A 12350-nucleotide genomic window follows, 5' to 3' on the forward strand; every position below is an offset into this window, starting at 1 on the left:
CCAGGATGTTTCCAAGTGCAGTTAAGGATATTAATTAGTTTCTGAAATCTTAAATTATTTGTTCCTTCATGGAGAAAGACTGTCTAATTTTCTCCCTTAACACTGGCAAATATACCACCAGCTTTCATTCGCCAGGTGGAACTTGTCCAGGCAAGTGGTAGAATGTTATTTGTGTATCTTTGTGTATGCTTCTTCTTGGTCCATCAGTCTTGCCACTATATGGGCATGAAGAAAGACTCCTCTTTGTTGCAATTATTATTTTGTACTACTGTAGTGCCAGAGAATCTGATCATGACCAAGGCCCTACTGAATCAATCTGCACAAAAAGATCCCCACAAAGAATTTACAATATAAGAGTCAGAGAACCTTCAATCTTTGGTCAGCTTTTCCTCTATCTGTGGATGTTGGTGTTCCTCCAGTTATTAGTCACCCTAGTTCGTTTTCACTGTCTCTACAGTTACAAGGGATGACAATATAGTTTTTATACTCCCTAGAGGACAATATGGTTTGTATAACCCTAGAAATACAAATCAACTTTTGTCATCATCTGCCCCCCAAAATTCACTACATTCCTCCAGTTCCTTTTTCTGACACAGCCTGTGGAATGTTCTCTTAATCAGATGCAAACTACTAACATCTTGTTGTTTGCTGGAACTCGCATTTCTTTGTATTTGATTAAAGAGGGAAGATATTATATAGTAATGTGATCCATAGATCCATTTTCCCCATCTGTGTTTAGAGTACTTTTGTTAGTACATGATGTTGGAAACATCAGCTTTGATCTATCATGAAGAAGTTAAGTGTATTTTAATTCTTTCTGTGCAGCCCAGATTTATCTTAAAATGTTTAATTAGTACAAGCCATCATTTGAATAGGAAATAATCCTGCATTCTCTGTGCAATTTATATTTCATTTGTTTTGTTTTAAAGGGAGTTTATTGTTTGTACTTGGGTTTTGCAAGGTAGGAATTTTTATGTCGATTCGTGTTTACTACAGATTAAGATGAAACATTGGATTAAAGTGTTTGTGTAAACGTAACATGATCAGATACTGCCCTTTCCCTTTTTCTCTTGAGGGGTGGGTGAGTGGGTGAGAGAGAGAGAGAGAGAGACACTGAAAGAAACTAAATGTGAAGCACCACAGTTTACACAGAGATTTCTCAAAGACATTTACTTCCTGGTGAGCAGAGTCCACCAGGTTGATAGTGTAACATTGTAAATTTTAAACAAGAAATGTATTAAATGTAAGGCTGTATTACTCCTGAGAGGAGGTGGAAGGGGGCACGAGTACTTTAGGGATTGTGGTGTTATGAAAATAGAAAGGGAACTCTTAAAATAATAATTTTAAAGAAGGCCCGGCTATGGTACAAAAGATCTTAATGTTTTATTTCGAGAGCAGAAAAGTTTAACAGATACAGATATAAAATTACAACATCTAAGTCTTTGGTTCCATATGATGGGCTTTTAATAACATTCAAAGTTCAAAGCAAGGTTGCCACTTCTTTTTAATCAAAATGTAGTGTTGGGCAGAGGAGTGAATGTTTTATAAACATCTCTTTATTCTGCTTGCACCACACTGCTGCTTTCTGGGAAGGTGGAGAGTTGCTGGGAGGACTTGGGATGGAAACCAGGATTCTGTCATCAAAATACAGAAGACTGGAGCATGGCCATGAAAAATAAGCAATGAAGTCCAAGACTGGGTAGGTGACAACCAAGGACCTTTTCTCCCTCCCCATGTGTCATTCCGGAAAAGAGAGACATTTTACCGCTGTAGAGAAGATTCAAAATGATAAATCAACACAATGTTAATATTCAGTCAGCTCCATTAAGATGGACTTTTCAGTCAGGCCTGGCTTCAAAATCTCTCCATGACCTTTGGGCATATGCAGCAACAGCAGATCAAGGAGCTATGCACTAGCTACGTGCCGACGTTCTCAGCCACCCCAGGACTGACTGAACGGGCATACCACTCCATTGACACAGGTAATGCTCACCCAATTAAAGTCCAACCTTACCGGGTGTCTCCTCAAGCTAAAACTGCTATAGAACGGGAGATCCAGGATATGCTACAGATAGGGGTAAACCGCCCCTCTGGTGGTGCATGGGCATCTCCAGTGGTTCTAGTTCCCAAACCAGATGGGGAGATACGTTTTTGCATGGACTACCATAAGCTAAATGCTGTAACTCGCCCAGACAACTATCCAATGACACGCACAGATGAACTATTAGAGAAACTGGGACGGGCACAGTTCATCTCTACCTTGGACTTAACCAAGGGGTACTGGCAGGAACCGCTAGATGAATCCGCCAAGGAAAAGTCAGCCTTCACCACACAGGTCAGGCTAACTCTAGGGTACAGATGTGGGGACCTGCATGAAAACCCCCAAGCTTATTTTTACCAGCTTAGGTTAAAACTTCCCCAAGGTACAAACTATTTTACTTTTTGCCCTTGGACTTTATTGCTGCCAACACCAAGCATCTAATAAATATATAACAGGGAAAGAGCCCGCTTGGAAACGTCTTTCTCCCCAAAATCCTCCCCAAACACTACACCCCCCTTCCTGGGAAAGCTTGATAAAAATCCTCATCAATTTGCATAGGTGAATGCAGACCCAAACCCTTGGATCTTAAGAACAATGAAAAAACAATCAGGTTCTTAAAAGAAGAATTTTAATTGAAGAAGAAGTGTAAAAGAATCACCTCTGTAAAATCAGGATGGTAAATACCTTACAGGGTAATCAGATTCAAAACATAGAGAATCCCTCTAGGCAAAACCTTAAGTTACAAAAAGACACAAAAACAGGAATATACATTCCATTCAGCACAGCTTATTTTATCAGCCATTTAAACAAAACAGAATCTAACGCATATCTAGCTAGATTACTTACTAAGTTCTAAGACTCCATTCCTTTTCTGTTCCTGGCAAAACAACACACAAACAGAGAGAAACTTTGTTTCTCCCCTGCTCCAGCTTTGAAAGTATCTTGTCTCCTCATTGGTCATTTTGGTCAGGTGCCAGCGAGGTTATCCTAGCTTCTTAACCCTTTACAGGTGAAAGGGTTTTTCCTCTGGCCAGGAGGGATTTTAAAGGTGTTTACCCTTCCCTTTATATTTATGACACAAGGTATACCAAAACCATGTTGCTCTGCTTTCCTTCTTTTGTGTCAACATTAAATTTGAATTTTAGTCCCACAAGGAGCTAGAGGGCAGGCTGAGGGTAAGACAGGCAGCAGAGTAATAATTAAAAAGGGATGGAGCCAATTAACAAGAGCAGTGTGGGAGCACTTTTCCTTTTCCCTCATTGTGGGGAGAGGGGTATGCTTCCCTGTAGTATTTAATATTTTTCCTGGAAGGGAAGGAATATCCCTCAAGAAAGGGAAAAGAAGAATATTCAAATTGCTTTTAAGGTGGTTAGTTCCATATCTAAATGCATGGAAGGGCTTCTAGAATCAGTCCACCCTTAGAAATGTTTCTATTTAAATTATATCACAATGTGGGCAATCTTGAAAGGGAATGAAATAAATGCATGTTAATACCTATAATGAGTTCCTTCAAAATGAGTGCAATAGATTATTCTTTTCAATCTGATTTGTTTCAGCCCTGAGTTAAGACTACATCAGAGGGACAATGTTTTAAAAATACAGTTATATGGTAACTCACCCTGTCATTTGAGAAAACTCTTCTACATGAAAATGATTTTTAAAAACACATCATGAAGTTATCATTACAGAAGTATTTGAGATAAATAATGTTTTTTTTCTATTGTGAGGATGCATGTATAGTTTTCAGTGGTTCTCATTTTCCTTTTTGGCAGGTTGCAGGTCTTGTGCATGCTGGCCTGTGATAAGACATTTTGTAATAGGTTTGCTCAAAACTTGCAAAGGCTTCTTTTGGGTTAACCTGTCTGTGCTGCATCTGAGCTTCTGCAGGTTTGTATTGTTGTATCTGAATTTATTCAGAGCAACCTATATTTAAAGGCATGAAATAGGTGAAGTTTTAGGGTAGGCATTATCTTGAAAATTGTTGGCAATGTTGTACTACATGTGTAACCCAATAGAAAGAGGAAGCAAAGTGTGATTATTATTAATGCGAGAGCAAAAGACTAAAAAAGTTCAATCTATTTAGCTTATCCAAGTGAAAGGTAAGATATGACTTGATCACAGTCTGTAAGTACATTCATGGGGAGAAGATTTCTGATGGTCGAGGGCTCTTTAATTTAGCAGACAAAGATATAACAAGATCCAGTGGCTGGAAGTTGAAGCTAGATAAATATACTTGAAATAAAACATAAATTTTGGGTAGTAAAAGTAATTAACCATTGGTACAACTTACCTCGGGATGTGGTAGATTCTTTATCACTTGAAGTATTTAAATCAAGATATAGCTCAACCAGTGTTATGGGATTGGTGAAGGAATTATTGGGTGAAATTCTGTGTTGTTCAGATCTGCATTATACATCAGGTCAGACCACATGACTGTAATGGTCTCTTATGGCCTTAAAATCACGGGCACAGTTTGGGGAGATAGGGCGTGTTGCCCTCTCCCCCCCAACTGCAAGCCTTAGGCAGGCATCCTGAGTGTACAATGTATACTCTTAGGGGAATTCTGCACTACTGCACATGTGCATAATTAATGAGCCAAACATAGTTTTTGCGCAAAAAAATCTTCTGCCAAAATGTTGCAGCAGTTCCACCTTTTGCCCACCAGAGGGGACTGTGGTGATAGAACACAGCAGCAGCTCCCAGCCAGCAAGGGAAAAGAAAGAGAGCCTTCCTTCTTCGCAGCACTTGTCAAGCCAGGTCAGGAGACAGGCTGTGGGGAAACAGACAGTGTGTGGTGCTGGAGGGTCAGATGGGGGCTCATAAGGGCTAGTGGGGGAGGGGACACGGGAGCAGGGGCTGAATGGGAGTGGAGGCACAGGGCCACTGCGGGGAGGGAGGTGCAGGGCCACGTGGTGATAGGGACAGGGGAGTGGCTGGGTTGGGGCACAGAGACACATGGGGATAGTGGAGGGAGTACAGAGTCACATATAAGTAGTCTAAATGATAGAAAGTAATTGTAGATTTTTCTACAGTTGTTTCAATTGTTGTATTCAAGAGGTGGTAACAAAGTTACTAATATCTTTCTTTGAGATGATAATTGTGTTTTTAGACAAAAGAAATGCAGTAGATCTAATCTACCTGGATATCAGTAAGGCACTTGATATAGTTCCACCTGAGAAATTATTAGTTAAATTGGAGAAAGTGGGGATTAATATGAGAACTGAAAGATGGATAAAGAATTTATTAAATGGGAGACGACAACAGGTCATAATGAAAGCTGAAGTGTCAGGCTAGAGGGAGGTTACTAGTGGAGTTCTTCTGGGATCGGTCTTGGGACCAAACTTATTTAACATTTTTTTATTACTGACCTTGGCACAAAAAAGTGGGAGTGTGCTAATAAAATTTGCAGGTGACACAAAGTTGGCAGGTATTGCCAATACAGAGGAGGACCGGAATATCATACAAGAAGATCTGGATGACTTTGTAAACTGGAGTAATAGAAATGGGATGATATTCAATAGTGCAAAATGTAAGTTCATGCATTTAGGGACTAACAATAAGGATTTTTGCTATAAGCAGGGGATTTATCAGTTGGAAGTGACAGGGGAGGAAAAAGACCTGCGAGTATTGGTTGATCACAGGATGACTATGAGTCGTCAATGTGATGTGGCCACGAAAGTCTAATGTGGTCCTGAGGTGCATCAGGCAAGGTATTTCCAGTAGAGACAGGGAAGTGTTTGTACCATTACACAAGGCACTGGTGTGACCCATAGGCACCAACTCCATGGGTGCTCTGGGGTTGGAGCACCCCTGGGGAAAAATTGGTGGGTGCTCTGTACCCACTGGCAGTGCCTCCCCCACCCCAGCTCACCTCTGCTCCGCCCCCTAGCTCCCAGTGCTTCCCGCCATGAAACAGCTGTTTCGCGGCGGCAAGTGCTGGGAGGGAGGGGGGAGGAGAGGGAACACGGTGCGCTCTTGGAAGAGGCGGGGCTGGGATGGGAGTTTGGGGAGGAAATTCAGTAGGATTTGGGAGGGGGCAGGGACTTTGGGGAAGGGATTAGAATGGGGGTGGGGCCAGGGGCGAGCACCCATTGGCGCCGGGAAAAGTTGGCACCTATGGTGTGACCTCATCTGGAGTAATGTGTGCAATTCTGGTCTCCCATGTTTAAGAAAGATGAATTCAAACTGGAACATGTGCAGAGAAGGGTTACTAGGATGGTTTGAGTAATGGAAAACCTACCTTATTAAAGGAGACTCAGAGAGCTTGGCTTGTTTAGCCTAACCAATAGGAGGCTGAGGGGAAATATGATTGCTCTCTCTAAATACCTCAGAGGGATAAATATCAGGGAGGGAGAGGAGTTATTTAAGTTAAGCACCAGTATGGACACAAGATGTACAAATGGATGTAACTGGCATCGGCAAGTTTAGGCTTGAAATTAGGTGAAGGTTTCTAACCATCAGAGGAGTGATGTTCTGGAGCATCCGTCCAAGGGGAGCAGTCGGGGCAAAAAAAACTTAACTGGCTGCAAGACTGAGCTTGATAAATTTATGGAGAGGATGGTATGACAGGACTGCCTACAATGGCGAGTGGCCTATCAGCAACTGTCTGCAGCAAACATCCCCAATGGCTGGACCCAGGACACTAGATGGGGAGAGCTCTGATTTACTACAGAGAATTCTGTCCCAGGTATCTGCCTGGTGGGCCTTGCCCATATACTCAGGGTCTCGCTGATCACCATATTTGGCGTTAGGAAGGAATTTTCTCCCATGCCAGATTGGCTGAGACCCTGGGTTTTTTTTAACCTTCCTCTGCAGCATGGGTCACTTGCAGGTTTATATTAGTGTAAATGGTGAATTCTCTGTAACTTGAAGTCTTTAAACCATGATTTGAGGACTTCAGTAACTCAGATCTCGAATCTCTCACTATTACAGGAGTGAGAGGGTGAAGTTCTGTGGTCTACACTGTGTAGGAGGTCAGACTAGATGGTTCCTTCTGACTTTAGTAAGAGTCTCTGAATAAAAATATACAGTAATTCCTTGTTTAATGGTGTAGTTATGTTCCTGAAAAATGCTACTTTAAGTGAATCCAATTTCCCCATAAGAATTAGTGTAAATGGGAGAGGGGGTTAGGTTCCAGAGAAAATTTGTTCACAAGACAAAAGACATTATATACATATACAGTATAAGTTTTAAACAATTTTAGGCAAACAATTTAATACTGTACACATCAATGATGACTGTGAAGCTTGGTTGACGTGGTGGAGTCACAGGGTGGAAGATGGTGTGATATTTCTCAGGGAATAACGAGGAGTCTGTTGGCACCTTAAAGAATAACAGGGTTATTCTTATGTTTGGCCATAAGCTTTCGTGGGTAAAATTCTTCAGATGCATGGAGTGAAAATTACAGATGCAGGCATAAATATACCGACACATGAAGAGAAAGGAGTTACCTTACAAGTGGAGAACCAGTGTTCACAGGGCCAATTCAATCAGGGTGGATGTGGTCCACTCCCAATAATTGATGAGGAGGTGTCAATACCAAGAGAGGGAAAATTGCTTTAGTGAGCCAGCCACTCCCAGGCCCTATTCAAGCCCAAATTAATGGTGTTAAATTTGCAAATGAATTGTAGCTCTGCAGTTTCTCTTTGAAGTCTGTTTCTGAAGTTTTTTTGTTGAAGGATGGCTGCTTTTAAATCTGTTATAGAATGTTCAGGAAGATTGAAGTGTTCTCCTACTGGCTTTTGTATGTTACCGTTCCTAATGTCTGATGTGTCCATTTATTCTTTTACGTAGAGACTGTCCAGTTTGGCCAGTGTACATGGCAGAGGGGCATTGCTGGCACATGATGGCATATATCACATTAGTAGATGGTGTGGCTCATGTGGTTGGGTCCTCTGTTGGTGTCGCTAGAGTAGATATGGGGACAGGGTAGGCAACGGGGTTTGTTACAGGGATTGGTTCCTGGGTTAGTGTTTCTGTGGTGTGGTGTGTAGTTGCTGGTAAGTATTTGCTTCAGGTTGGGGGGCTGACTGTAAGCGAGGACTGGCTTGCTTCCCAAGGTCTGTGAGAGTGAGGGATCGTTTTCCAGGATAGGTTGTAGATCGTTGATGATGTGCTGGAGAGGTTTTAGCTGGGGTCTGTATGCGATGGCCAGTGGTGTTCTGTTGTTTTCCTTGTTGGGCCTGTCCTGTAGTAGGTGATTTCTGGGTACCCACCTCGCTCTGTCAGTCTGTTTCCTCACTTCCCCAGGTGGGTATTGTAGTTTTAAGAATGTTTGATAAAGATCTTGTAGGTGTTTGTCTCTGTCTGAGGGATTGGAGCAAATTTGGTTGTATCTTAGGGCTTGGCTGTAGATAATGGATGGTGTGATGTGTCCTGGATGGAAGGGAATGCCTTGCTGCTAAATGATGAACCAGCACTTGGCTGAGCCCTCAGGGGTTAACAAGTTGTTGTTAATGTAGCCTCACTCTACAAGGCAGAGTGGACTGAGTCAGGAAGGAGGAAACACAATGGACGGAGGGCAGTGGTTGCAAACACTTCCCTACGGAAACTGAACGTTATGATGAACCCACACTATCCCGCTGGAGCGCACGGTGCTTGCACGGCTGCACACATGCCGACTTTCCATGCTGCGGGGTTTGGGGTGGGTGTGTCTGACAGACACACACTGTGTGTTTGTGAGAGAGAGAGAGAGAGAGATGCACATTGCCCCTTTAAGTACGCTGCCATTTTAAGTAGATCAGCAAGTTACTTCAGACAAAGCAGCAGCTTACAGCAAGCTCCCTCTGTCCTGAGACCTGCATGTTGTTCCCTCTCACCCCCGGCCGCTCTGTGGAGATGGGGTACTGGAGTGGGGGAAGGGAGACACCCTGACGTAAGGACCCTTCTTCCCCTCCACCCCCCTTGCACAGGAAGCAGGAGGCTCCCAGGAGCGTCTCCAAGGCAGAGGGCAGGAGCAGCACAGGGCAGTGGGGTGAGGGACACCTGAACTTCCCAGCAATTGATAGCCTGTTGGGCGGCTGCCGCACAGGGAACTTAGGGGAGCCAATAGGGGGCCTACTGCCCACCCTGGTTCCAAGCCCCCACGAGGATGGGCTGCTCTTCCAGAGAATCCTGCATGTAGTGGACAAAGCAGGTGGCCAAACGACTTATAAGGGAGCATTGCTCAACTTTAAATGAGCATGTTCTCTAATACATCAGAAATGAAACAACCTTAACCGGGACAATATTAAGTGAGGAGTTACTGTACATTACAATTTTAAACCTATCCAGTGTCCCTTAAGTGACTTGCCACAAGATGTCAGATGTTAGTATTAGAGCTGAGTGGGTCTAATTATTTATTTATTTTTCTTTCTTATATAGGAATTAGATACAGTACTCCTGTCAGATAATTTCTAAGTTATTTGCAAAAAAAAACCCTTAGTTTTCAGTTGCCTATGTAGTCCACGGAATCACAGTTAAAGTTGTCCACCCTCCCCCCCCCCCCCCCCCAAAAAAAAAGTCTGAAATGGCACCCCTGTGGGCAGGCACAGAATTTGTCCCCCTCCCCCCCATGCATGGCCCTGTTGGCCTGACTGGAGCCAACCTCCACCCCCACCCCCCCAACAATATAGAAGTCAAACTATGCCTATGCTTAAAATTTATGAATAATAAAACCCACAATCTAATCATTTCCAGAACCAGTGAAATCAGAATTCTCCAAAATTCACGTCCCAACAAGTGACTGAACATAGCAGTAATCTAGCTACATAAAACTAACAATGAAACATGAGAATCTTCATTCTCTGAAACTTTTGTACCTATTGTTGTTACAAGTAACACACACATAGCCTTGTAAGAGGGATGATTAGCAATAGAAAATCTTCCTAATGTTTTCCATTTGTTTACTTTGTACATTCAACAGCATCTTGTGTCATTTTCACTGCTTCTCTGGTAAATCTGTAAATTCCCCCCCCCCCCCCTTTTTTTTTTTTTTTTTGTTTATTTTACACAGCAACAAGGGAGAGAACCTTATTTTTTAATTTGCATGGTAGGAAAATATGATCGTAATACCAGAAAAAAAATTGAGGGCAGAGCTGGGGGTGGAGGTTCCGGGGTGGATATACTGTCTGAAAATACTTTACACTCAGTTTTTGAGGTGTTGTTTTTTTTTTTTTTTTTCTCAAAGACTAGACTTCAAGTGGACAATGAATCAGTTCATGGTAATGATATGTTAATAAGAGTAATTATTTTTCTACTCTTGTGTGCTTTTTGAATACACTGAAATATTACAGGGATATTCATTGTCCACTTATCAGTCATTCCTTTAATAACAGAAACTATTATTTGGTTGTCTTGGTTTCTCCTCAACACAAGAGTCACTTTATTTTATACTGAAAAATTAAAATAATAAATTTAAGCTGTAGGAGAGGGAGGGAAGTACAAATATATACTTAAAATATCATGTCAACACCAATAAAATAACTTTCAATAGCAGAAAAGCTTGTTAGCATTTTTTTTAATGCTAGACTGTCGTGTATGGGATTAATTAAGCTTCTGGGGTTTACTGCTACTCTCATGTTAGAAAGGTGGTCTTCATTCTAAGCAAATATGCCACAATAGAAAGAAGCAATGAAGTATGATTTCACCTGAGCATATTGTTTATGATTTCAGTTGAAATTATGGAAAATCTTAGGGATCTGGAGCTTAAGGAAACTGAGAGCTTGTAATAAGTTTGGAGAACCTGGCCCAGTGGTTTATTTCTCTCAGGGGGCAGCCAGGAAGTGAACTCCATAAACTAATTGAGATTTAGAAATTCCCTGGGGCTGGCAGTCAATTTGTTCAAAGATGAAGCTTAGTATTTTTAAGGGGAAAGTAATTATGCAGCTAGATCCTGTGTGATTTACTTTGTTGTTCGTTAATTTCAGAGAGCAAAAGTTAGAAATTACGCTGAAAGGAAATGTAATCTGATGCCTTTCTCATTAAAGTGGGAAGAAGGTGTGAGAATCTTACTGAAGTGAGCTGTAGCTCACGAAAGCTTATGCTCAAATAAATTTGTTAGTCTCTAAGGTGCCACAAGTACTCCTTTTCTTTTTGCGAATATAGACTAACACGGCTGCTACTCTGAAACGTTACTCTAGAGAATATCTCTGAAAAAAATAATTAAAATAATTGTGGTGCTAAATTTCTGTGGTTCTAAGCAAATTAGAAGAGGAGTTTGTGCTGGTCTGGAGACATTTTTTTATTTACCTCCAGTAGAAAAGTACTTTGGCTTCTCCATCCACTGCTGCAAAACTTGAAATGTGAGGTGGCTTAGTAGTTCTAAACTACAACTTTCTCTACTAGACAAATTATTTTATGTAGTTTCTGATCCAGTGGTTACTGAGTTTTGTGGACAGATTCTCACCTCAGCTACAGGAGGATAGGTTTGGGGTTACTTTGGATTTACACGTGACTAACTAAGGCCCATATCCCACAAACACTTTATGCGTTTGAGTTCTCCCTATTTAAATCAGTAGAATTAGTCACATATGTAAAGTTAAGCATGTACATATATTTTTGCAAGACTGTGGCCTTTGACATTAATTTGACCTTTAGTTGTGTTTTTTTTAAATAATTTTCTCATGATCTTAGTACCGTACACTAATAAAGTACAGTGATGCCATTTAACAATAGAGATTTGGTCAAATGGTAACACCTTTAATATTTATAATAACAGTGTTAAAATAAGCCACAATTTTCTAGAACAACTGTTTCAAATGTTTTAGCTTTCAGTATCATTCGTGTAGTTTGGTGCATGTGTGTGGGATCATTATACCACGAGATTCTTTTTGGTAAGGTAAGATATTTCAGGAAAGTTTTCAGTGATCCTGTCTAGCTCTCTGAGGGTGAGACTGTAAAATGCATAGCAGCGTAGTCAGCTGAGGTGGATAAAATATAAAAAAATATGAAGTAATATGGTGTTAGTTTATGAAACTAAGGAATGCACTTATAAAAGGTAATGGAGGTAAGTGAAAGGGCTCTACAAAGGCTATCGCTGCAGAATTTGATCTTTTCTACAACAATCTTTACACTCCATTTCAAAATTACTGATTTTTAAAAAGCATTTTACTGTAATAAGATTGAGCTTCCTAAAATGGAATGTAAAAGCAAAACTAACCTTGAAAAAGTAGTGAATACTCAGGGCCACAAAGCAAACAAGATGCCCTAACATAATGGCTTCTCTACTGATTTTTATCAAGAATTTAAGCACTTGCTTTTCTCTTCTTTATCCGACACTCTTAATGAAGTCTGTTTCTTGAGTTTTCTCCCAGTCACCATGTTATCTGTG

General features: G+C 41.2%; 1 protein-coding gene across 2 annotated transcripts in view; it reads left to right on the forward strand.

Moving 5' to 3' along the window:
* The window catches only part of THSD4 (thrombospondin type 1 domain containing 4), a 600975-nt gene that overhangs the window by 339212 nt on the left and 249413 nt on the right, over positions 1–12350 (forward strand). The gene's annotated exons all lie outside the window — the stretch shown is intronic.

Source organism: Natator depressus, chromosome 10 (genome assembly GCF_965152275.1).
Source record: "Natator depressus isolate rNatDep1 chromosome 10, rNatDep2.hap1, whole genome shotgun sequence".
NCBI classification, from domain to species: Eukaryota; Metazoa; Chordata; order Testudines; family Cheloniidae; genus Natator; species Natator depressus.